Consider the following 26,246-nt stretch of genomic DNA (forward strand, 5'->3'; position numbering starts at 1 on the left):
GAAGTGCTAGTGTGTCACAATGTGTCCCCCTGTATGTCCCTCTGTCCACATATCTTCTCATGCAAATGGTCATTGCAATGAGTCATTGGTCTGGTTCGAGTCCTCTGACTTCTGTGACGCCATCAATATTGGATCCTTATTGAGTGGGACTCCTCTCAAATATTCTGTTGTTGCCCTGTGTCATTGACCAAGCCAGCTCAGTCAACAGGGTCTCAAGAGAGGGAGTGAGGACTGAAAAAGAAGAGAAACAATTAGACAATATTATAACATGGCTCCAGCCAGTGCGGAGGCTGAAGCAGGTTTATTTCTCTCCAGCCTGCTTTTATATCATTCTAGGTACATCCAAACAGCATGGTCAGTTCTTAGATCGAAGACAAAGTAATCGATCGAAGAAGTAAACAATGAGATTACACAAGAAAGTAATCAAGCAGAGTAATGAGCAAAAGGACCACACCAGGTAATAGTTAAGTAAAATAGTAAGCAAAGAGATCACATAGGGTAGTAATTCAGAAAAGTAGTAAGCAAAGCCCAGGGTCACTTTTTCTGATATTCTTCTCTGAGCCTAATTCCTTGTCTGAGCCCAGTGACAAATGTCAAATTTCTTGAAGTAGCACCAAAAGTTCTCAACATGTCATGGAAATTCTCCAACTTTGCATCTGCAGGACCAGACCTTTTGCACACTCCAGCAGTAGATTTTAGGGTGGGCCAACTCAAGCTCTGGATCTGGGCCTGGGTGGTAGCTGAGTTGTCATCCTGTCAACTCTCACATACCTACACCACCAGACTGAGCTCTCCAACACCGTCCTGGCTAGCTCACCCAATTCAGCAGCCACCAAACAGGCGGGATCATCTTTCCTGCTCTCAGGACCCCAGTCTAGCTTTCCTGATTGGTGCAGGTAGGGATGAGTGAAGAAGAAACCTTCTGGTACTTTTATGAAGGACATGAAGGACATACCTTTGTCCGTCTTAAAGGCGGAATGTATTTTATTTCTTTAGTGCATGCTTGGTGGTCATGAATTTCTTAGTTTGTACTTCTCCATCAATCTTAAATGACAGTCTGTGTCTAGAGAGATGGCTCAGTGGCTAAAATCAAGGATTGTTGTTCACAGAGTAACTGGTTTTGGCTTCCCCAGAACCCATGTTGGGCAGCTCACTATTTGCCTGTAACTCCAGCTCCAGGTGGTCTGTCACCCCTGATGACCTCTATGTACACTATATGAGTGAGCACAAAACCCACATACAATTAGAAAAAAAATTGTCTAGAAAGGATACTTTCTACATGTGTATGTATGTGTACACGTGTATTCTATGTATGGGGGAAACACATAGAATTTGTCTTTATAAGCTCGGTTATTTTGTTCAACCTACTGATCTCCAATTCCATACATTTTCCTGCAAGTGTCATGACTTTATTTTTTTGTTAGGACTGTGTAAGATTTCCCCACTGAATATGCATATCCCATTTTCTTTAAGCATTTGTCTATACAAATAGACAACTAGGCTGATTTTATTTTCTGTGAATAGAGCAGCAATCTCTGATGTTGGCTTAGAGAAATATTGATAAGTCATACACTAGTTCTGCTTTTAGTTTCTTATCAAAAGTGGTAGTGAAGGGCCAAATCTTATCTATCTTGAAACTGGTCTCCATCTTAAAAGGAAAAAAATGCCTGAAAACTTGACCCATAGCTGCACCTAAGCTGCACTGAAGGACCAGGAAGGACCCCACAGCTTGTCCTTGGCCAGAGTTACTCCCTAGTACTTCCTAGCAACAGTTAATCAAGGTTAGTTTGTTTGTTTAGGATGGACTTTCAGACTGCTCATGATTGTATACAGTCTTGCTTCAGAGCACCCATCAATCAGCTTACGATAGTCATCAATTATATGCTTGCCAGGTTGGACACTCCCTCACTTACTCCTATCTTCCTATAACTTTGTCCCAGTGAGAGTTCTGGGCTGCTTCACTAAACCGTCCTGTGGGTCGGCGATGAGTAAGCCCAAACTCAAGTGCGTAATAAAGAGACCCTAATGTGCTTACATGGGAAACGGTTCCTTGGTGGTCTTTTGGGGTTCCTGGCATAATAGCAAGACCTACATTCTGATTAGCAGAAGTTCCTGTTCATCCCCATCTTCTTCAACTACACAGACACACAGAGAAGACACACACATATGCATAATTAAAAATAAAAATTAAATTGAAAAGTGAAGATCATGTCAGCCAAGAAAAGGATAGTGAGGAAGGTGTGTGGGATGTAGACAAACAGTGGAAAGGGTCAGTTCTGCAGGGCAGGAAAGATCTACACACCCCAGGTCAAAAGCACCGAAGTTCAGAGTTGACTGTAATTATTGTCAACACACATTAAAAAGTGATCATAACTCACTGTAGCGGATGTGTAAACTCAGTAGCTGTCATTGTCTCATAACGTAGATCTGACGTAGATCTATCTCAAAATATCAAAGTCGGATCTGTGAAATACATACTTTTTTTTCAAGTAAGTCTCAAAAAAACCCAGGGGGATTGAGGGATGCTGTGAGAGTAGAAAGAAAAAAAGTCTTCATTAGCCTTTTCCTCCTCACAGAGACAGGATCTTGGCCCTAGAGCCTCACTGACTATGAGTCCAACAGAATGAAACCTGAGTCCAGCTGAAGCTGGCTTATAGAAAATGTCCAGTTACTTTTATGCTAAAGTTTGTGAAAGAAGATTCACATATCCTTCCCCCCAAAAAACCTGGCTCTTTATGATGCTTTAGAACCCACTAGGAGAACTGTTTTTATTCGATTTAACAAGGGAATGTTCCTCCTCTGAAATGGACCATCTTCAAAGACCATCAACTCTAGTAAAGCCTCTGCTTAATTGAATCTCCTTCTCATATGCTTAATGCAAAGAAGAAACACATGTTCCAGAGAAAGATGTATTTTATAAGGCGTTACGCTGGGTCTCCAGCCAAGAGCGTGTGGCAAGATGTGAGACTGTAGCTGGCTGCCAGTTCTGGGGCCTCAGCTCACGCCAGTCACTTATTCGCCTTCCTTGGGTCTGTTTCAAACCTACACAGAAGTCCTGTGCCAAGCACTGAAAATGGAGAGAGAGAAACAACACATTGTTTTCCCATCGTCTCCTTTGCTTACAACTGAACTCACTTAGCAAACAATGGAAAAGTAGACGGAACAACCTTAACCCGTTTTAATAGCTGACATTTGCTAGTTTGATCTTTTTCCATACGATAGTAGCTGCGCTGGTGCCAGTAATAGATTTTACTCCCTTCAATGACATTTTCTTGAAGAACTCCCAAGTTTAATAAAGTGGAGAAACATTTCTTCCAATCGACATGAAGCTCTGTGTCCACAAAATCTGGAAGAAAACACCACTAATATTTAGTCTGACATTGCTGTTTCCCCCAGGGTGGTTGACTAGCAAACACACGGACAAGCAATAAAATCCAGCCATGTGTTTGCCAAGAAGGGAAAGCCTATTGTTAAATCTGCTCTAGTAAGTAATTCATATGAGACAAACAATGGGATTAGAGGGGAAGGGACTTCAAATGTCCTTAGTGTGTACATACAGAGGTTTACATGTTCAAGTGAATTACACCAGACAAGTCACCTACATCTGTAATTATCCACCAGAAACTGATGCCTATACCTTGGCTAACCTCTTCTGAGCTCACCAAGGTAAACGCCAAAAGGGGCCTGAGCTTGGCCAAGAAAGAAACATTCTCTGTTCCTTGCAGCCCTTGTCTTTGTCATGAGGGAGCTCTCCAGCCGGCTTTCAGGAGAATGGCCCTTGCTAGACATAATAGCTCTTTCTCCTTCCTGTGGGGGTAGCCCAGCCTCGGGGCTCTTTCCTAAGCCCACCATCTTCCTTTGATGGGATGTTGATGATTCCTAACCCTGGAGAGGAGCTCTTGCTTTATCACATTGGGTGGCCAACCTTTAGATACCGTTGTGGAATTCATCTCCCTTTATTGTCTTTACAAACAACAGGGTAAGCAAGTGGGGTAAATGTGGGTATTCCTGGGCAAATTTCATCCAGGTGTGTTGTACAACTTCTACTTCAAAATGATTGGGACAAATGACACTCTCTGGCTCTTAGAACCCCACCCCTTCCTCTCGTACGTATGGAAACATACATGCTTGGTATACATGTTTAAAACAGAGGACCACAGATTACTCACTGGCTCAGAACTTTGCCCACAAACCAGGTAAGCTGGTTCCTGAACTTGATCTCTGTTTTTGCTCTCCATCTTGCTGCCAGTGGGACTGTAGGTGCATCATGCCTACCTTCTTACATATGTCTTAGGTAAATGGAGAAAGAGAGGCGAGAGAGACAGAGACAGAGAGACAGAGAAAGCACAAGAGAACATGAGTCATTGCAGTACCAGCTCTGTTCTTGTTTTATTCAAGTTTCTGTCTCTAATTCTAATCATAATTTAGCCTTAACATTTCTAATTCTACCACATAATGGACACCCATAAAACGTTTAGTTCAGTTATTTTTTTTACTCGTTCTTCTAACCAGCAGAAATTATGTGTTCAGCATCAGCAATCATTTGACCAATGAATAAAGAAATAAATCAGCAAATGATTCTGATAAACCATATGCTCTGTGGTTGTGATATACCTCCATTATAGAGTATACATTACATGCCCTTACAGTTCATACTCAAGAATATATAGTAATATACAAAACCCTGCCAGCCCTCTCATAGTGGGTAGCAGCCAGCATCATTAATGTCAATGTAAAATTCTTTTTCAAGCCATGGTGAGCACATGTAGCTCTGTGGTTATTAGATATTTACCCAGGTGCTTTCTGAATTTGCAAATATTCACATGTTCTTATAAGTTTAACTAAGCCTTCACTCTCGATAACTACTTGAGGCTTATATGTCCTTTCTTACTTACTCCCCACAGCAATCCTAGAACCCCATCTCACCACCATCCCCACTCTAGCAGAAGAGCAGAGATGCAGAGAGATGTGCCCAGGGTTGCACAGCTCGTCAGCAGTGTGACTGGACTCCAGCCACCAGCTCTTCACTGTGCTACACCTGCCTCTAGCTGCACGGTTTTGCTGCCCACACCGTGCACACCCCACAAGCCCCCTGGCTTCAGAAGTCCCTGCTTCCATATGACATGTTCCTCTTACCACCCACACTCAATAAGAAATGGAGACAGCAGATTGGACTTTGCTGTATTCAGTACTGTCCTCCTCAGTTACTGTATCCTTAGGTCCTGCTCACAAACAAGAGCTTCTAGAGTCACTGTGTGTGTGTGTGTGTGTGTGTGTGTATGTGTGTGTGTGTGTGTGTATGTGTGTGTGTGTGTGTGTGTGTGTGTAGAGTTCAGACCTCATGGATGTTTTCTTGTCCATTTTGGCATCTTCATTGTTGTTGCCAGAGGTTCTTATCTAAGTAAGAAACTTTAAGAAACATGTTTAATGTCGTAGAGCACCCTCCCACCTCCAAGGCTGAGGACCATGGCTAGGCAAAGCTGTTGCTACTAAGTCGTGAGCTTTGTGACTATGAGTACAAGACTAGTCTTCCCCCATCCATTATCACTGTCCAAGTGTCATGTGACGGAGGCTGACACCATAAAGTAATGACATAGGAGAAGCTCTCCAATGAAAGCCCTGGACAGAGAACAGCACGAGTGGCTGTGTGGAATGCATATGCTTTGTCAGACTATAAGTACCTCTGAAGAGACCGTGCAAAAGGACACTCAGAATCAAGTCATTGACTATGGGTCATTTGTTCTGAAACAAAGAACATTGGTCACGGGGGCTTACCACAGGAGTGGTTTATTAATGGTCTCAATGTGTCAGGTAACCGTTGTAGGCCTGCAGCCATGTATTCTTGGGTGGCCAGCTATCGTGTGACTTGGGTAACAATCTGAAGTTTGAAAGGAAAAAAAAAAAAACAGTCCCATGTAGGATTTTTGTTATTGTTTTTATGCAACACTGGGGAGCTAGTACAAGCTTTGTGAAACCCACCTGTGGTTCTTTTTGGTACAGACATAGCACTGAGCATCATGTTCTGGGTGGTTCTCTAGCACCGCTTCATCTGGGCACTGAGGACTTTCTAGGGGTGCTTTACCACGCTGTACATTCTGAATCTCTGAAACCCAAGTCTGTTGATATAGGAGTCTCCACCCCCAGTATTATTAGCAGCCCTCCAAACTCTGCTACACGTTATAATCATCAGGAGGACTTTAAAAAATGCCTACTGCTCGACTCATACTCCACACAAATTAAACTAAAATCCCTGGGGTGGAATCCAGGCATCATTAATTTTTTAGTTTCCCCAAATGATCCCAATCTGTAGCCAAGTATCCAAAGGCATGGTCTGGTGAATGCTTCTCAGTATTCCCCTGACAAGCATTTCCTGATGGGGGGAAGGGGGTGTTGAGAATGTCCCCCAAGACCTACTGATTCAGAGCTTGTAGGGTCCTGTGCCTCAAGCAGCATTTTGGATTGTCTGAGTGACACCGATGCGCTGCCAGGTTTAGAGAACTCAGGACTAAATCACTCTCTTGGGGTTATAGTTTAGGCTTGTTAAGCTGTCCTCTCTCTGATCAACTCTTTAGGAAAGTTTAAGTCTTGCCATTAATGGCCATCTGCAAATTTGCAGTAGAGAACTGTTTGTGTGTTCCAGGATGAATTTGGAATTAGCTTTATATTTAAGTATACTCAAGTATGAAGTGGTCCAGTATTCATGAAGGCCTAAATTATCTATGATATTATGTTTTCTCTATTAGATTATGTTTCCTTTATTTTAAAAAGTTAAGTCAGAGGTGAGAGTCAGCTCAGTAGTTAAGAGCACTTGCTGCTCTTGCAGAGGACCCTGGTTTGGTTCCCAGTACTCGAATTGTGATTTACTGTCTGTAAACATAATTAAGGGGATCCAACACGCCCTCTTCTGGCCTCTGTGGACACTAGGCATGTATGTGATTCACATACACACAGGCAGGCAAGTCATCCATACATATACAACATGAATAAATAAATTTTTTTCAAAGTTGAACCAAAACTCCTGGGATGATAAATATATAAGTCTTAATCTGAGATGTGAATTACGGAAAGCATCCATTTCTTCTCTCACACAGAGTCACTTCATAAGCACACAGTCTCACAATACTCAGGTCCATCCCTTGGCTGCTGCCAAGGAACAGAAAGACTTACTCGTGAGCAGCAGAGATATATGAGCTGCTGTGTTGTTGGCCCAGAGCAGCAGATCCCAGGCGAGGGACTTATCTGTAACCTTGCCAGTGTGAAGAGGATTAAATAGACCCACCTTCTGTGCCAGCTTCTGCCACCTACAAGCAGTAACGTGGGGGAAAATCACGGTGGATCTGTCGTCATCCGAGCTATCAGTGGTTTCACGGTTGTCCGTCTCATTACTTCTATTAGCACCGTCCTGGCAGGGACCACTGGAGTCCTCCCCAGTCCAATCACTCATGCGACCCTTGGAAACTCTGAGAAGGATTCATTTGTTTGTTTTTATCCGATTCTAAAGAGGGCACTTTCCAGAAATCTGGAAAGAAAGTGTTGTGGTAAGTTTGAGCCACAATTTTCCTTCTCTAGTCTATAAAGCAAAGTAAGACTTTGGGTACCAGGCTTTTAGGTACTCACACAAGAAAATCGGAGGTCATTCTTTAAATGTTGTATCCAAGACTGGGGAAGGGGCTCCATGGGAAAAGGACTTGCCTTGTGAGAGTGAGAACCTGAACCTGGATTCCTAGAACCCACAGAAAGACAGATGAGAGGGCACATGTCTATAACCCCACATTCCTAAAGCAAGATGAGGTGGAACACAGATTCCTGGAAGCTCAAAAGTCAGCTGGTCTTGTGCACACAGTAGTGATCAAAACTCTGTATTAAAAAAGGGGGAGAGCAAGAGCCAAGATTGACCTTCATTTCTCCTCATATACATGCACACACATACACAAACACACATAGATACACACATATGCATATTTATCATACACACATATGCACACAGAGACACACACATATACATACACATTACACACACACCACATCCCCCAACACACACACACCACACAGACCACACACACATATACATACACATTATACACACATATATATACATACACACCACACCACACACATATTGCTCTGCTGACTAAGGTTGATGTCTGACATTACCAGCCCATAGCTCAGTGCAAACTGGCAGACTCCCTTTGTCAGCAGGCTTCTCCTTCTCTGATCTTGTCTGGGGAACCCGATATAGTGAGATCCCAGGTTCAGCTTCCTTTCTCCAGATAAGAACCCATTTCAGCCAGCACCTGAGATTCTTGGAATGTCTCCTCATGCTAATGAGTCATCTCGGTACTTTAACCTTCAGCCAATGACCTTTGCTCACCCTGGATATTCCCACCTGCTTCCCCAAGACTATATAACCCTTGATTCACCTTCAGTTAAAGTTGCTCTGTCTCCCCAAAGATGACCCTGAAATGACATCATTTCTGTTAGTACTCATCAGTCATCTGAAATACTGGAGAGAAGGGAGACTTCCCTCCCCCACACACACATACACACGATATATATACATATTATACACACCAGACATACACATATTCATACACAGCATACACACGTATACATGCACACCCGTTTAAAAGAATGCTATATCTATTATTTTAATGATAAGCTCAGGTTTGCCATTCTTAAAGGAACATGGTAATGAGCATCCAGTAGCCTTCCACGAAGGGCCCATTAAGGGACCAACAGGCATAGAAATCCTAATGATGTGTGCACCATATCTTGTGTAGTAAATGCCTGAAGAAATAGAAGAGGTTGTAGGAGCTTAGAAAGAAGAAAGCAAACCCAGGTCCAGAAGTAATGGCTCATGATAATCACCATTAGCATCAATAAACTAAGACTATGACAGATAACTTTACTTCTTACTTTAGTCTTCCATCGTCCCAGTGGGAAGCAAGGCTGAGCTGGGACCTGCAGGTGTCACCACAAGTTAGGGAAGAGGGAAAGGGACTCCAGACAGGGAACAGGTGTGGATGCTGGGGTACCTAAAGCATGACCCTCAGGAATGACAGAAGGGCTCAGTGTGGCTAAAATGCACACCAGCCCTTATTTGCTTGTTTTAGGGCTTTGGACTTTTCCAGGACCACCGTGGGATCATTGGAGGGCTTTCAAATAGGGAACCGTCAAGATCAGACTTGAGTTTTAGAAAGATGTTATGGCCGCCGCCTGGAAAATGAGTTAGGTTTCGATGGTTGCTATTTGGAGGCAGAAAGACCTTATCTTGAACAAGTCTTTATTGAGTCTGGATTTGTCCTGAGACTCACATTCTGGTGGTTGGAGGAAGTGACCAAGCCTACAGAAGCTATGATGACCTTCATTCAGTCGAGTACCCAAGTTGTTCCCGAGTCACTCGAACTGTGCGTGTGAAGAATTCCTGAACTACTAGGTGTGATCCTTGTGGTGTTGTTCTGTCCCCCTCTCCACCTGAGCTTGCCTGTAGTTCTGCTGGCATTGAGTCCACTGATTTGGTGTGTATTCGGGGCAGCAAAGCCAGATGACAATGTGATTCTACACACTTACTCTCTTCTTTCTCAAACGGGGGGGGGGGGGCTTGTGGCAGCTTTCCATGAAGGACTGGGGGATGGCATGGGTTAGTCAATACTGATTATCAAATAGACTTTGTATTACAATAGTTTTTTGCCAAATTGTGTGAATGCAAGTGTTTGGAACATGTTCAAGATAAACTGGGAAGAGCTAGTGGGCGGGTTGTGCCTGTGCAGAAAATACAGTAAATAATTCCTTGGCGTGTTATTCCATCTTCTGATGGGTTTATGGGAACATAACTCCATAGTAAATCCCTACCATAACTCCACAGTGCATCTCTGGATTCGTGTGTGCTTAAGTATATACGAGTTAATATATTTTTTAAAAAGCTAAATATAAACGAGTATTAAGTACTACAATTTTGTTTCTTTATTTAAAAGACCTAATGGACTTTTAAAAAAACAAAAACAAACAAACAAACAAAAAAATGCTTTCGCTTCTCCCTCACACACTCACTACTCAGGAGCTACCTGAAATGGAGAAGCCAGGGAGCCAGCGCCATCTGTAAAGCACTCATCACAACATAAGGGCCCAAGTTCCATCCAGCGGCATATAAATACATAGGGGTGTGGCAACACAATCTTTCAATGGTACCGGGGAAGCAGCCATAGGTAGTAGATTCCTGGGACTCACTGTCAGCCAGCTTAGCTTAATCAGTGAGTTCCAGGTCCTACAGAAGGACCCTTGTCTCAAAACAAGGTAGTGACACCCAAGGAGAGACTGGTATGCACGTGTGTATGTGTGAGTGTGTGTGGGTGCATGCACATTCCTCTACACATACACACACACGTTTTTAAAAATTAATTTTGATGATTAAATGGGGGAGAAGGAAAGAAAGAACAAAAAGGAAATCTAACAGAGTTGAAGAGCTGATTTGAACAGCAGGGGGCAGCAAGAGACAAAGAATACCACGATGGTCTTGGCTTTCCCAGCCCCCATCCTTGTCTGGCTTAGAAGAGTATGAAGTTGGGGGAGGCCAGTGGAGGAGCAGGAACGGAATCCAAACCACAGAATCCCGATTCCCAGAGATAAGTGGATGCAGACCTTGCTGGAGCAAGACTTACTAAAGACAATAGCCAGACTGGAGTTTCACCAATGGAATTCTTAAAGAAAAGCTGGCTCTCTTAGGTGGCGTCCACTGCATTATTCGGGACATATTCCCATATATAAGACAACAGAATGTAGTTCTCTTTGGATAAAATTCGGTGACCTGAAATCATTCTGCTATGAGTGGGACGCATAGGTCTCAGAAGCCCTGGGCATCTGAGGTGCCTGGCATCCAGAACTGGCCCTCTCTGGACTCAGCTGGTCGGATGGGACCATATGTGAAATACTGGGTCGGAGGGGAGTGGTCTTAGACGGAGTGTCACATGCCTCAGGCATCCTTGTGATGTGTGAAAATCTGTGCCTTGATGCAGGATTCTCCGGGCCAAAGCAAGAACTTAGTCGGGAGGCTAGAGAGATGGCTCAGCGGTTAAGAGCACTGACTGCTCTTGCAGAGGTCCTGAGTTCAATTCCCAGCAATCACATACATGGTGGCTCACAAGCATCTGTAATGAGATCTGATGCCCTCTTCTGGTGTCTGAAGACAGCTACAGTGTACTCATATATAAAATAAATAAGTTAATTTAAAAAAAAAAAAAAAAAAAAAAACTTAGTTGGGCAAAAGATGGATTTGTTGCCAAATGTTTGCATGGAGTCCTGGACTTAAATGGTTGAATTAGAAGTCCTGGATCCTGTCAAGGCCTGAGCATTTCGGCTAGGCTTGAGTGTGGACGCGGCCAGTCCTGTTCCGATTTTGAATAGTTGTTGCACCGTGGAACAGAGTGTGGCACTCACATTCCCACAGGATTTTTCCCCTTCATAGTCTCCCCGAGCACTGGCTTTCTCATCAGTAAAATGACCTACTTGATAGGGATCTGGCGTGGATGAGGAATGAGGTACCTGATGGAGCTGGGATGCAGCTGTGGTCCAGGCTGAGCTGCGCGGAGGAAGCTCCTCTCTCCAGCTCACCGGAAGCCCCACGGGGTTTACCCAGACCTCCCGGAGTTTTTCAGGCACCTCGCCAAGGCTTTTCCTTAAATCTTATCCTCTGGGGTTTTGTCTATCCCGTTTCAACTTGAAATACAATATATAATTTTTTTTAACGTATAAGTTGCTATAATTCTTCTCTCAAGTGAGATGCACTTAAAGTGTGGTGTCCTCTACTTTGGATCTGTCTTCGCTGTCAGGAATAATGCTAGGCCTTTCACAGACAGCAGAGAAAACAGGCTACAGAGCTGACCAGTAATTCCTCAGCCTAAGGTGACAGGGTCAGTCCTGTTTTAGAAATTTGGTACCAAGTTCACAAATCCTAACAGGAGGGGCAGGGCCAGGGACATCAAGAAAATCATGGTAGAGGCTTGTAGAATATTTAGCATATTTACTTGTTTCCAGCAACCCTGGCTTTCAATCAGATACAGATTCTCTTATCTGTAGCTCAGGGTCTGTGGTCAGCTTGCACATCAGACACATTGTATTAGATAGCTGCAAATGTGCAAATGTCACTATGTTTCGATCTGCAAATGTCACTATGTTTCGATCTTGGTGTGTGCCTGCTTATTAGTGTGAAAGAGGCCTGTATTAGGACTTGGAAAAAGCCCATTGCTTCTGAATGGAGTTTCGGGTTTGGGTTAGTTGGTTGGTTGGTTGGGTTGGGTTGGTTTGGATTTACGTTGGTAACAATCTCTTTGGCTTAATCAAAGCTTTTGAGTGAGGGGTGGTGTTCATCATGTCACTATGTAACACTGGCTGGCCTAGAACTCACTATGTAGACCAAGCTAGTCTTGAACTCATAGAAATCTGTCTGCTTCTGCCTCGGAAGTGCTGGGATTAAATGCTGACCTCACCAGGCTCAAGGTCATTTTTCTATGTACTCAGAAGTTTAATAAATTCTATCTTCTTTGGAGAGGCCATTATAGCTTAGGTAATTCTTAACCTCTATAGGTACACGGAGACATAAACCAGCATCCTAAAGAAGGGTCCTCCTATGTCCTTACAAGTCCACAAAGTTATATAAACACCCAACTACAGTAGCAAAACTGTCCACATGGGACTCTCGATACAGTGTTTGGTCTGTGTTTAGCTAGACAAATGGCCACGTGGTTTGACCCTTCTAATTAGCATCAGACTGTAATCACAGTTCTTTATCTAGACAGTAGATATCCAGGCACCACGGTGAGGATAAGTGGTCCTCATAGGCCACATATTTTATTGCTTGGTCATTAGGGAGTGGTACTACTTGACAAGAATGAGGGGGTGTGGCCTTGATGAAGTAGGTGTGGCCTGGCTAGAGGCAGTATGTCGCTGTGGGTAGGCTTTGAGGGCCAGCAGATCTGGATACAGAACTCTTGCTCCTTCTCCAGCATATGTCTGCACACCGCCATACTTCCTGCCATGGTGATAATGGACTGAACCTCTGAAACTCTAAGTCAGTCCCTGTTAAATGTTTTCCTTTATATGAATCACGGTGGTCTACCTGAAATGACCCTTAGCCAGGCACCATGTGGCCCAAGTAAGCAGAGCAAGCCTGAGATCACCCCCAGCCCGGTGTGCCACATAGCACAGGCAGGGAATAGTATTCCTGAGATGACCCCAGATACCCGAATGCCCTGGGTGGCACCAAGATGTAAAAACAAAGTGGGGGAGAGATAGATGTGTGCATAGTGAAGAGAGACAGATTCAAGGGTGGTAAGGAACAGCCTGCTGTGAGGAGCCACCTAAGGCCATAATGAAGTCCTGACCTGTGCTGCTGCCAAGGGCTATATCTGGGTCCATGGCCCTGCAGCAGAGGGGACTCTGTTACTACCAAAGACTAGGCAGATATCCTTACTCTGAGCATCCTGCTGTGAACATGTGCAGAGCCATCCCCACCCCTCACCTGGGCACTGTCAGAGAGCTGGAAAGAAAGCAGAAGAGCTGGCCCTGCCCCTCACCAGCTGAAGCCCTCAGGAGAGTGGGCCCTCCCTGCACCTCACCTGGGCAGCACCTGGTGGAGGAGAGCAGGTGAGCAGGCCTCAAGGACATAAGTATGGGAGAGCTGGCCCACTATTTATCTGCTGTGTGGTGCTATGGTCAGGGGAGGGAGCCGGTAAGACCTGCATCTCACCTGGGCAGCACAATAGAGCTGGTTCTGCTGGCAAGGGCACTTGAATAGCAAGTTATCTGTTTCTTGTGGAACTATGATAGTTTGTAGAGGTTTTGTTTGTTTGTTAAGAATTGCTTCATTTTATCTAAATTTATTAGCCCTTGTCCATGGAAGTGTCAAATGTGTTATCAATAAGCATCAAATTTATATATGTGATAATATTCAAAGTTGTCCTTTATAATCCATGACTTCTGTGGAGTCTATAGTGACATGCTCTGTCTCATTCCTGATGTTTTTTTTTTTTCCTCTTTGTTTGGCCTTCTTGCTGAGGCTTCTCGATTTGATTGATCTTCTTTAAACAAAACCCAGAACTTTTTTCACTGACTCGGTGCCTTGTGTTTCTTACCTTCAGCTTCATTGTCTTGGGCTCTCATTTCTACTACATCCTCCTATTTGCCTTGAGTTTACTGAACTCTGGTTTTCTAAATCTTCGGGGAGAGATCTGAATTATGTCTCCATGACTTTCCTCCTTCTGTACTGTTCCGTTTCACTGTAGTGAATTTCTTAAGACTGCCACATGATGCCATCCATAAAAATTTAGGGATAATTTATTTTCCATTCATCTCAACAAATTTTCTTTCTCTTCGGAGTTTCTCTTTGGCTTGAAAGTAATTTAGAAGTATACCATTCCCCCATACTTTGAGACAGTCATATTATATTTCTGTTATTGGCTTTTAATTTGAGTCTCTTGTGCTTGAAACAACATATTCAATGTTGTTTTCAGTTCCCTTTACAATGTTTAAGGTTGGCTTCATGGCACAGATCGGATGTGGTTTTTCTGCTGTTGACAGGTAGAATATTTGATCTTATTGATTGATGTTATCATTAAGTTATTCTATATCCATAGTGATTTTAAGTCTATTAAAAGTATTATTTTGAGAGGATGCTGAAGCTACCAAGGATAATGGAGGATTTGCTTTTTTCTTCTTTCATTTGAGGTTTTTTTGCTTCACAAAAGTTATAGCTTTATTGAATTACATTTTGGTCATCTGCCCTTGTGACTAGTCCCTATAATTTTTATACCACATAAACTGTCTTTTCTCTTACATCTACTTTGTGACATACTAAAGTGTCTACTCGTACTTTCCTCTGCTTAAAGTCTGTGAACTTGCTCTATCCTTCCACTTTCCACTGTACAGTATCATTACATTTAAAGTGAGTTCTGAATAGTTTCACAACAAGTATATTTTAAGTCTCTGCTAATATCTCTTTCAACAGAAACATTTCTAATTGGTGAAAGTTTGCTATTACATTAACATGTCATTTTGTTTTACTTTTTTCCTGCTTTCCTGTAACCTACTACATTTTTTTTTCAATTCAACTTTGATTTATTTGAGGTACCTTGAGTTGTAACTTAATAGAGCTTTTTATAATGGTTATTCTAGATATCATTTTCTATACATGCATTTCTTAACATAACTGTCTTGGTATTTTATTGCTGTGAAGAAAGGCCATTACCAAGGCAACTCCTATAAAGAAAAACATTTAATTGGGGCTGGCTTACAGTTTTAGAGGTTCAGTCAGTTTTCATCGTGGCAGGAAGCATGGCAGTGTGCCAGCAGACATGGTGCTGGATGAGCCAAGACTTTTATATCTTGATCTACAGGCAGAAGCAGGAGACTGGCTTCTGCAGGCAGCCGGGGGAAGCTTTCGTCCACACTTGAGCTTAGGACCTCAAAGCCCACATACACAGTGACGTACTCCCTCTACCAAGGCTATACCTCCTCCAATAAGGCCCTGCCTCCTAATAATTCCACTTCCTGTGACTCCAGCATATTCAAACCACTACAGTAACCTACCGGGGCTGTTGTTTTATTGATTTGAGTAAAGGACAGAAACTTGATTCTCTCTGTGTTTATTTTTCTTCCATTTATTATATATATAACTATCCTAGCATTTCCTATACACATATTCACAACCACATGTCATCTTTTTTGTTTCTACCATCAAATATATTTTCAAAACTCAAGGGAAAGAGACATTTCATATATATGTATTCCTCTAGGTAACCCCAATAAAAACACATTGGTTAACTAAATTGGACTTTGGTGGTATCTGTGCTGTGATTCATTGTGGGTTCCCTATCTGCGGTGAGTAGACATGTGTGTTGTATCTCTCCAGGGGTTGCATCTTCTCAGTACATGGATGTATCCTTGCTTGCCAAACAGATGCTCTGAGACCATCCTCTTGGGGCTTCATGGGGTCTTGGTGATGTAGGAATCATTTTCATTGATGATGCACTTGGATAAGAGCCTAAAAGTTCCAGTCCATGTTCTCATGGAGGATTCCACTAGTAACCGGATCCCTTTTCCAAAAGCCCAGCCAGGTGACGTAGAGATGCTGACAGGGGGTTTACCTCTGAACAACAATGGTGATTCTTTCTTATCAGCCATGTCAGGAGGCAAAGACAAGAAAGGCTAAATATTTTAGCCAAAAATAATATTATTCTAAATCAGCTTAGGTAATTGCAAGGGTTTTAGGAACTGTGAGCCAGAACTTTTGGACAAATGTCAGAAGAGACATTTTCTGTTCTTCCACAATCTTTTTCTTGCTGTGTTAAAAGGAGCAAGGGACAGAAGCAGTGTTCTTCCTTTTGCTGTTTTATTTGTGGTTAGAAGACTTCAGTTCACCCTTCCCATAGGACAGGTAAACTTCTAAAAGCAAATCCTCCTAGTTTCCTTCATTTGAGAGTGTCTTCATTTTGTGCTCACTCCTGAGGAGTCTTGTTGCTGGGCTGGTTTCCCGTCAGCCTGGAGATTTTGCTTTCGCAGCTTCCCGGCAAATGTCCACTTACTGAATTTGCTGCCGGCTTTGGTCAAGACTTTGCTGTTCTCACTACTTCTGAGTGTTTAGCTTTGTCTTTAATTTTCATGAGTTTGAGCCTCTGTATCCTGGTCTGAGTTTTACCTGGTCCCTTTCATCTTTAGACTGTGGATCGTTTATCAAATTTGCCCCCTTTTCAGTCATTTCTGCAAGATATCTTTCAGCCCCCCTCCCCCTTCCGGATCTCTCTTTAGGATGCAGGTGACGTCAACCATGGGCACTTTTGTTTTATCTACTTCTCAGACTCTTATAGTGTAAGAAACATCATTCTGTGTATGTGTATAAAAGGAAAATACAGTTTTTCTTATAGCCACACATTTATTTCTGCCACACATACAGAAAGAAAGTCATACAACTGTGAATCCATTTCTCTCGCAATGTAGTGACCTTCAACTAAGGCTTCTACTAAACAATCCTCCCATGGCGAAGGCAGGTGGGAACTGCACAGCTTTTACTGGGCGCTTTCTGTCTTAAAGGAAATTTTACAAAGAAGGTACAGAAAAGGCAAGATGAAACTTGCAATAACAGAAGTCATTTTTTTAAGAGAAAAAGATCAAAGTGGTAACAGATGCAGTTTGATGTGCTGCATGAAGGCTTCTCGGAACATATGACTCCATCAAAGAGGCTTGAGAAGAAACAAGATTGCTCAACATTCCAAAAGCAGCCTTCGCCACTCCACTAGCAGCAGGAAGCTCCTCTGTGAGAGGGTTTGGAGCTGCCACTATTGAATGCAGGTGCGCACAGCTAAACAAGTAATTGGCGCTTATAAAGATGGCTTCCCTCTTCCATCCTACATCCTTGGCTGCCAGGCTAAACCTTTAACTGACAGGTTAAAGGTCAGACTGAATTAGGACAGAGAGATGATGAAATTACAGGACATGGGAAGGGAAAGAACTCTTCATGCCTGCTGGGTAGCAGTCGACATTCAGCAAACAACACCGCAAACCATGTATGCAGTCAACACACGCAGCTTGATTTCTTTCTAATAAGGATTCCTTTGGCCTTCTAACCTATGCTTTTAGCCTCTAATCCTGTACAGTGCCCCACAGAAGCCACTTAAGAGTCCATTTACTAAAGGAAAGTTTCTTAGCTCAGAAAGAAAACACTCAAAACACGTTTATAAGATTTTAATCCTATATTCTTTGGACAATGTAATTTCAAAATCATGCACCAAAGACACACACACACACACACACACACACACACACACACACACACACATGCATTTAAAAGACTTAAATGCCGCTTTCTACTGAAAAAATTAAGACCACTTTAGGATATGAACACTTCAGAAGTCTTGATTGGGTCCATTTTCTCTGCCAATTAAAGAAGGTAGGAGAAATCTCAAGAGGGATGGGTAGCGGTGGAGAAATCTCAAACACAGAAAACAGAAGCAGACAGAATTAGCAGTTGAAGAAAAGCATTTATTGGTCTGATGGTTTGTATATGTTTAGCCCAGGGAGTGGTACTTTTTGAAGGTGTGGCCCTGTTGGAGTAGGTGTGTCACTATGGGTGTGAGCTATAACACCCTCACCCTAGCTGCCTGGAAGTTCCACTAGCAGCCTTCAGATGAAGATATATAACTCTCAAGCTCCTCCTGCACCATGCCTCCCTGGATTCTGCCATGCTCCTGTCTTGAGGATAATGGACTGAACCTCTGAACTTGTAAGCTAGCACCAATTAAATGTTGTATTTATAAGAGTTGTCTTGGTCATAGCATCTGTTCACAGCAGTAAAACCCTAACTAAGACAATTGGGGATGAGAAAACATGCATGCAGCAGACCCAGAGAGAGAGAGAGAGAGAGAGAGAGAGAGAGAGAGAGAGAGAGAGAGAGACAGAGAGAGACAGAGAGAGAGACAGAGAGAGAGACAGAGAGAGACAGAGAGAGAGAGACAGAGAGAGAGAGAGAAGCAGAGCATGCCAGGTTGACTAGCACCTGGCAGACGACTATGCAGGCTGTTGCTAGGTAGCTATTGGGCAGTCTAAAGAAATCCAACATTCCTCCAGTTTTGTTTAATTAAAAAATGAGGCACTAAAAAGAAGTGATGGTGGATTAGGAATGCAGTTCCCATGTTTTTAAAGTACTTCCTGCTGCCTTTGGGGTGATGATTCTCCTGGGAACCTAAGAAAATTGGATGGGGATGTTGGTCAAGTCCTGGAAGATTGGTTTATGCCATTGCTGTACAGGGTCGTGGGACCGTTTGTGGCTAGGATAGGGAAGGCACAGTAGAAGTGTTTGTGAGGGCAGTAGAGCATCTGTGGGTTGTTTCTCTGGAGCTGTCCTGAATACACATCTTGAGTAAATACCTGGAATTGGCAGGTTGCTGTAAGATATATACATGTTAGAGACAGAAAACAAAGCTCAGTAGGCTTGGGGGAAAACTTTTTTCTTAGGTGTGCATTTGAAATCTTTAGGCTCATGGTCTTGGTGGTTGGAGAGGGGAGTCCCAAAACCAGAGAATGGGGAAGGAGTCCCACCCTCTTGTGATAGGAAACAGGTGGGAAACTTAGGCTATTGATTGACAGCAGTGCTTATCCAGATGGAGTTCACTTAACCCATGGAGAGGTATATCTGAAAGGGTTTACTGGAGCTTATAAGAATCTTTTTAAGTTTACAAAAGAGATAAATTTTTAAACAGCATGAACATTCTATAAGGAGAGTTCAAGGAAGACAAAAACTCTTTTTTTGGCACAGAGGGTGCAAGAGAGTCTTTTCCCTCTATCCAGAAGACTAAATGTATGTAAATTTAGCATAATGAGAGCATCTTTAAGTCTATATTTGAAGGACAGCCAATGGAAAATTTAAATTGTGAGCTTGTGCCTATGATAGCTGACTATAGATTTGGCATGAGAAATATCCTTATGTCTATATTTAAAAGACAACTAAAGAAAACTTACAGTCTTGAACTTGTGGTTATGAAGGTGGATCATATAATGGATTTTTTAAAATCAGAGTTAGGTTAATAATTTATCATAACTCCACTGATTAATGTTAGAACTCAGAACATTAAAGTCCTAATATAAGAGCAGCAGAAGGGGAAGGGGGTCAGAAATCTAAAACATTTTATATGTTAAATCATTTTTCTATTATCATCAAGTTTTTTTATGTCCTCTAATATGTATATCTTGCAATTACCAACTTCAAAATGCCTTCCTAGACCTTTGAGCATTTTCTTAGATTCTCATACCTTAAGCTTTCATGTCCCTAGACCTTACATAAGTTTTACATCATTTTCTATCCAATTATTGATGGTGAGACCCAGGTGGTTGATTATGGGGAGCAGTCACAGAATTCTGGGCTTCTTTAGATAATAGAGTAGCCAAACGTTACATCTGAAATGTGTGCATCTTTTATCATGAAGCCTATGAACAAGGGAAACCTGTTTGTCTTTTGAATAAGGCATCTGTAGTCTTAACTAGCTAATGGGTCAACTAATGAGCTAGCACAGTGTGGATTACCTTGGGTTGAGGAGCCGGTTGCCTGCTCTCTAGCAGTCGAGCTACAGTTATCTTAGCTGCCGATGTAATCAGAGATCTGAGAAGGATAAAAATGGCAGAGGTTAGTCTGTGGTCCACTACTTAAACAGTTCTCCCGGGTACCAATGGTCTCCATCACAGTGAAGACAGAGGCAGTCTGTCCACCAGGCCTCTCCTTGTTTCAGACAAGATAAGACATTAAACTTTTCAGGTATCCACTGTTTGTCTACAGTTCTCATTGGGCCCTGGCAACAGGCAAGGCATTTGGGGCAGTTTTGCCCAGTGGTTGTTGTACCACAATCCAAGTAGAGTCCTTTGTCACCATACACATATCTTCTTGGCGACCTTGGTGTATGTGGGGAGTCACTGTTAGTATTTAAAAATCCCTATCTATCTTAGTATGTTTCCATATTCAGTGGGTCTCTAATCAGATCGAGAGCTAGTATCTATTTAGAATATCTGAATTAGACAGTCTATGTCTGTATCTAATTCTCTGCTCCAGCTATAACCAGTAAGCAGAAAGCAGGAAGCTAAAGCTTAATGTCGTAATTAACTACATCAGTTCTAAGCATGGCTTTAAATATTTCTGAACATATTAGAGGATTCCATTTATAAAATTACTGGCTATTGGCTTTCATCTTTAATTATAGTAGTTTTCTGAGACTAAAACTGTTATCATGGCTTTTGAGACTAAAGTCTGTTAGGTCGGAGTCTTAAAATCATCATTTTTAGTTGAAGCTCTCCTAGTATCAAAGCAAAGGTTTAAAGTCTAAAAGCATAATTCATAAAGAGATTGGGAACCTTTGAATTTTATATGGTGTATCATTATAAAAGTCTATAGCTTGTAAAAATATAAGGCTAGGGGATGGAGAGATAGCTCAGTGGTTAAGAGCACTGAATATTCTTCTAGAGGTCCTGAGTTCAAATCCCAGAAACCCCATGGTGGCTCACAACCATCTGTAATGAGATCTGATGCCCTCTTCTGATGTGTCTTAAGACAGCTACAGTGTACTTATATATAATAAGTAATTAATTTAAAAAATATATAAGGCCATATTATAACTTGATAACATTAGCAAAAACAAGACTAAACATACCTTTGAAATTTTTAATGTTGTAAATCTCTAAAATAATATCTAAATAAACCATCTTTCAAAAAAACAAACACATAGAATATTGTAACAATTTACTAAAGCAGGATAGAAGCCATGTTATTATCTTATCACAATTGAAAAGTATTTTTGGATACCTGCTTCTTTGGTGTGTCCAGGTCACATATTATTGCCCTGTTGCTACAGGAATTGAGGTAGGAGAATAAACTCCATTTTGTTTTTAAGACTCCATTCTAAGTTTACTTGCCCTTAGAGAGGCATGGCTCCCATCCTCGAGGTCTGAGAAAAATCACAAAATGTCCCTGACAGTAGCAAAATAGACCCAGCAGCTGCAGGTAGCTGATAACAGCAGAAGTATTTCCAGGTCAAGATGCTCTTTTTGATGTGTGCTCCCTCCTTGTGGTTTAACAAGTGCTGTAAACCAATTAACTTAAAGACCAGAATTCCTTTATCCTCTCAGGTAATGCCAAGGCTTTGAAACTCATCCCTCCCCACTTGCATTTTTCCCCCTTCTTTTATAAATGTCCTTCCCTTAGACCTCAAGGCTGCTCTTCTATTCTGTTGCATTAGAAAGGTTTGCGACCTGAGCTCAGAGCTTGAACAAAGACTCACATATGCTTGCATCAAAGTTGTAGTTCCTGGTGGTCTTTTTGGGTTTTTTTCCCCCAAGATCTGGGCACAACAGTTGTAAACATTAAGCAAGATGGTGATGAAGCCAAGACTTTCCATAACAAAAATGGCTGCCTGTCACGTGATTACCCTTAACCAAAATGGCACTGAAGCTATAGCTATACCTTTTCCAGCCCTTAGCAAAGATGGCGTTGAGCCATGTGTTGGTTATATCCCAGAATGGAATGTCATGTGATTAAAAATTACCTGAGCATAAACTTGGAATTACTATTTCAGCCATGAACCTTAGAAACATGCCTGAGTCTGAAAAGGATAAACAGCAAAACATTTTTAGATCTAGCAATGAGCCAAAACACCGTAAAAGAGCAGCAGAGCACTATGAAATAACTTTAAGCTTGTACACATTTAAATAAGAAAACTAAGGAATGGGTTGAACCTGTGGCTAATGACAGGAGAAAGGAATAGCATCCTTCAAACAAGCGTTCAGTGGCTATGTATTAGCAAAGAGACAAATGAGTAGATACACATTTTGCCTGGTGGGAGTGGTGGGTCTGAGACATGCAGGAGGGCATTGCACACAAACTGTTGCTAGATAGCTGTTGGGCAGGGCCTAGAGGAATTGCTAACAATGACTACTATACCTGAATCCTACTAGAGAGTCCTCTGTAGACCACGAAGCCCTCTTGTGCCAGCCCCTTTGCTGATACTAGCTCTGACTCCCTGCTTCTCTGACTGTACACTGTGCCCAGTGAGAGCTGATGCAAACGCCACTGTCTTTAATTCACTCCAGGATCTGAGACTTAAGGGACACTCAGAAGATGTCTGTCTAAAGACACCCAAGTGAACTGTGAACCTCTCTGGAGGTAAGGAAAAGACCTTCCTGCTCCAAATGCTATATTCATTCTGTTACTAACTCCAAGTGTTACCAGGTGTCCAATATAGAAAATATGACCTCTTTTCTAGCCAGGAGTGTCCATGACATACGTCAGAGCTGTGATCTCACATGTTGGTTGTAGCGTCCACACTGAGGCCGGAACAGAAGTGATGAGTCAAAAATACCCACACCCCCTTTTGCAAGTGACATCTTCTTTTATTTAAGACTCTTATTAAAAAGTGCTTGCAGTTTGTTGACTTTTTTTAAAGTCAAGTTGTAAACTTTATTACAAATTAAAAATGAAGTTCTTAAAAAATCTCAACTTGACCAGATATAAAACGACTTAGAAACCGTTAAAGGTGTGTTGAGGAAATACCAGGCCTTTTTCTTTTTTCTCTTAAAAAACACCACGTTTGTCATTACCAAAAAGAGACATCTTTAGATAAAAATAATAAAAACCCCATGCTGCAGATAGTTGTAGCGTATCTGGTCAACAGGCAAAAGCAAGCACTTAAGGTCTTCAGCTCCAATCTGTTCATTTCTGATTGCTGGAATCTCATATTCATTTCTTCTTGTTGGATGACCAAACCGGATGATGGCAGAGATGGTGAACGTCCATTTACTCGGCCCCGCCCTGCTCAGCCTCCAGAGCAGATGAATTCTCGGCTGGTGGATCGGCTGCTTTTGTTTCTTTGCCATCTTGTGGTTTAGGGTTCTGAGCGTCTGCGTCGGTAATTGAAGTTGTAACGATACCGATGTTGAGGTGGCTGCTGACCTTGGGTCTCGTCTTCTTGATTTTCTTTGTCCTCTTCATTGCCATCCTCTCTAGGCTGTCTTTGGCGAAGAGGGCCCCTGCGGGATCATAGTCTGTAACCCCGTCCATATTCTGTCTCGCCGGTCTACCTTGCTCTCCTGCACCCTGGTTGTCAGCGCCCTCCATCACTTCTCCTTGCACATGGGGGGTTGGAATACCCTTGTCAACGTGCATAGGGTCTCCACATGTAGTAAGGTGGAGACCTTCGCCTGCGTTAGGGACAGCGTGGTTGGGCCTGGCGTTCAGGAGTGCTTTCCGATTCCTCGTTCTTTTCCCACTCTCACTATTATGGTAATTTGGCTAGTAATTATGTGGAGGACCCCTACGACGTGGATAGCGTCTATAATGGTTATTGTCTGCTGCATACCAGAAATCCTCCAGGGCCTGTAACATTTGCTGACTCCTTCAACAACATCAAACTCCACAGTCTCTCCACCTCCTATATTGTGAAGGTAATTCCTGGGGTTATTCTTTATGGCAGTCTGTGGGTTGATGTTAAGGTGATACATGATTGGACAGTGGAGAGGTGGGTGGCAGAAAGGCTAGGAAAACGAAGAGGAGGAGAGAAAGGGAATCCCAGGAGAATCAAGACAGAGCTCGGGAAGGAGGATCTAGATCCAGGTGGTTGTATTTAGCAATAGGTAGATATGACTACTTCTAAGGGTTTATGTAGGTCTTTTATCTCATATAGAAGGACAGTGTGTATCTTTGTCCCTTGGATGTAATCATATTGTGTAGAGGGTTTGTGGATTAAGAATTTAGTATATAAACCTACATGAAAGGCTACTGGGATTTGGAGTCATGTTTGTACTGGGTAGTGGAGGAAAGAAAGATGCCTGGGTGTTCATATCCACCCAGGATGGTAATATCCACCCAGGACAGAAGCCACAAGGCAGGCAGAGTGAACCGCCTGGGAAGGGAACCACAAGGAGAGTGCCATTTGTGGACCGAGTGACAGAGTCCTTGGTTTTGGCTCCACACTAAAGTAGTGAGACCTCGGGGGCCAATAAAAGGTTAAGCCTTAACAACAAGTATATAGCACCCACTCAGAGTGGGGTACACCTAGACCTTAAATCATTAATAACTCAAGAGCTAAGAAGCTAGCCTTGTGGCAATTTTTGGTATTTAAAAATCATTATGTTTAATCTATACACACCAAGAAAAACCATTTTCATGTTACATTTTGTTTTACATGTATTTTATGCTTATGGTAACTAGTAAGATTTCAATGCATACTATCAAACCTTTAAAAATATCAAGTACTGACAAAAATATATTCATATAATTTTATGCCAAAATGCTTTTAAAAATCTGTACATGTATCTCTCTATTTTAAATAAAGTTGTAAGAAAAAAAAGGGTTAAGCCTTCATTTAATATTTACCACAACAGCAGTCTGGTGTGCAAATCCGTCTTCCTTGGTGGCGTTCCTGTTGATAAAACTGTATCGGATCCTTACATTGACCCATTTTACTGTGCTCAAAACCTTTGTCGGCAGGGGTGGGACTCAACCTCGCTCATGGTGATGGTGACTGGGACCAGCGACCAGCCGTGATGGCTGTGTTTTCGTCCCATGTGATGGTGTGTAGGCCGGTGGTGGGGTTCCCAAGATTCTCTGGGGTCCACTGTCTGATCTTCCGACCAATTGAACACAAGCAACATCTTATTGGTATACAAGGGTACTCACGCATTTTTACATTGTCTACAACTGTGTTCGTGTTAAAATGAGTGGGAATTTAATCTGTCCATATATAAGTAAAGTGGGAGATCATGACAGAGATATGTCTACATAACTTCCGATACTCACCTGGAAATAGAGACAGCACCAAGCAGGCAGATTATGAATTGATCCTTCAGCAAAACTTGCAGTCAAGATTTTTTTGAAGGGATGGATATTAGGATAATGGGAAAACTGTAAATACATGTCCACTGAAAGCTTCCATCACATTAGTGCCAGAAAAGCTCCTGTTTTCATTGTAACTGAGTTTTATTTGTTTGTTTGTTGTTTTGTCTATATTAAAACCCACACACAGAACAGAAGCGGCCAGAGGGGTCATTGCAGATAGTGCAGAAATGATACATTTAAGCATATGTGTAGTTCATGTATCAATGACTTTGAGGTTCTAGCCTATTTAGTATGTTTAAGAAAAGGCTGGGAGCTCGGTGTTGCTGGAGAATCACAAACATGCATGTGCACACACACACACACACACACACACACACACACACACACACACACACACAACTATTTAAAGATAGACAATGAATGGAATTCCCTAAGAATGTTATCATGTTATAGTCATTCTGTAAGAAGTTCCCAGGGAGGGACCTTTGAAAGATGGCTCTTGGTTGGAAGTAGAAATTCCAGCATGTCTGTTAGAAGCCTGACTCTGGCTTTCTAGTCACGTCAATGTGTAGGTGATACAGAACTCAGAGAAGAGGAAGTCACTGGTACCGCTGTAAGAACTCACCTAATCAGAGCAACGTCGTTTCGTTTCAGGAAGCTCCAATCAAGGCAATCTTACAGTGCATTTTCTCCACATGAGCAGCCTGTCAGGCCACCTCAAGAAACAACTTTAAGTTCTGTTCAAGGCGACCCCGCCGGCATCATGGACTGTCTAGTCCCCACCTCTGTGAGCAGTTGGTACAGGCGCCACAACAAGGTGAGATTCCCTAGGCTGCCACAGACTCTGAAATAGCAAATAAGCTTTTGTCAAGCAGTGTCCCGTTAATGC

General features: G+C 42.4%; 1 pseudogene across 1 annotated transcript; it reads right to left on the reverse strand.

The window, feature by feature from the left end:
• Nucleotides 1-23,317: 23,317 nt before the first annotated feature.
• On the reverse strand, nt 23,318-24,021 carry LOC308413588 (Y-box-binding protein 1-like; annotated as a pseudogene). Its single transcript has one exon. The product of its transcript is annotated as a Y-box-binding protein 1-like (transcript).
• Between the last annotated feature and the right edge of the window lie 2,225 nt (nt 24,022-26,246).

Source organism: Micromys minutus, assembly GCF_963924665.1.
Source record: "Micromys minutus genome assembly, chromosome: 1".
Lineage (NCBI taxonomy): Eukaryota > Metazoa > Chordata > Mammalia > Rodentia > Muridae > Micromys > Micromys minutus.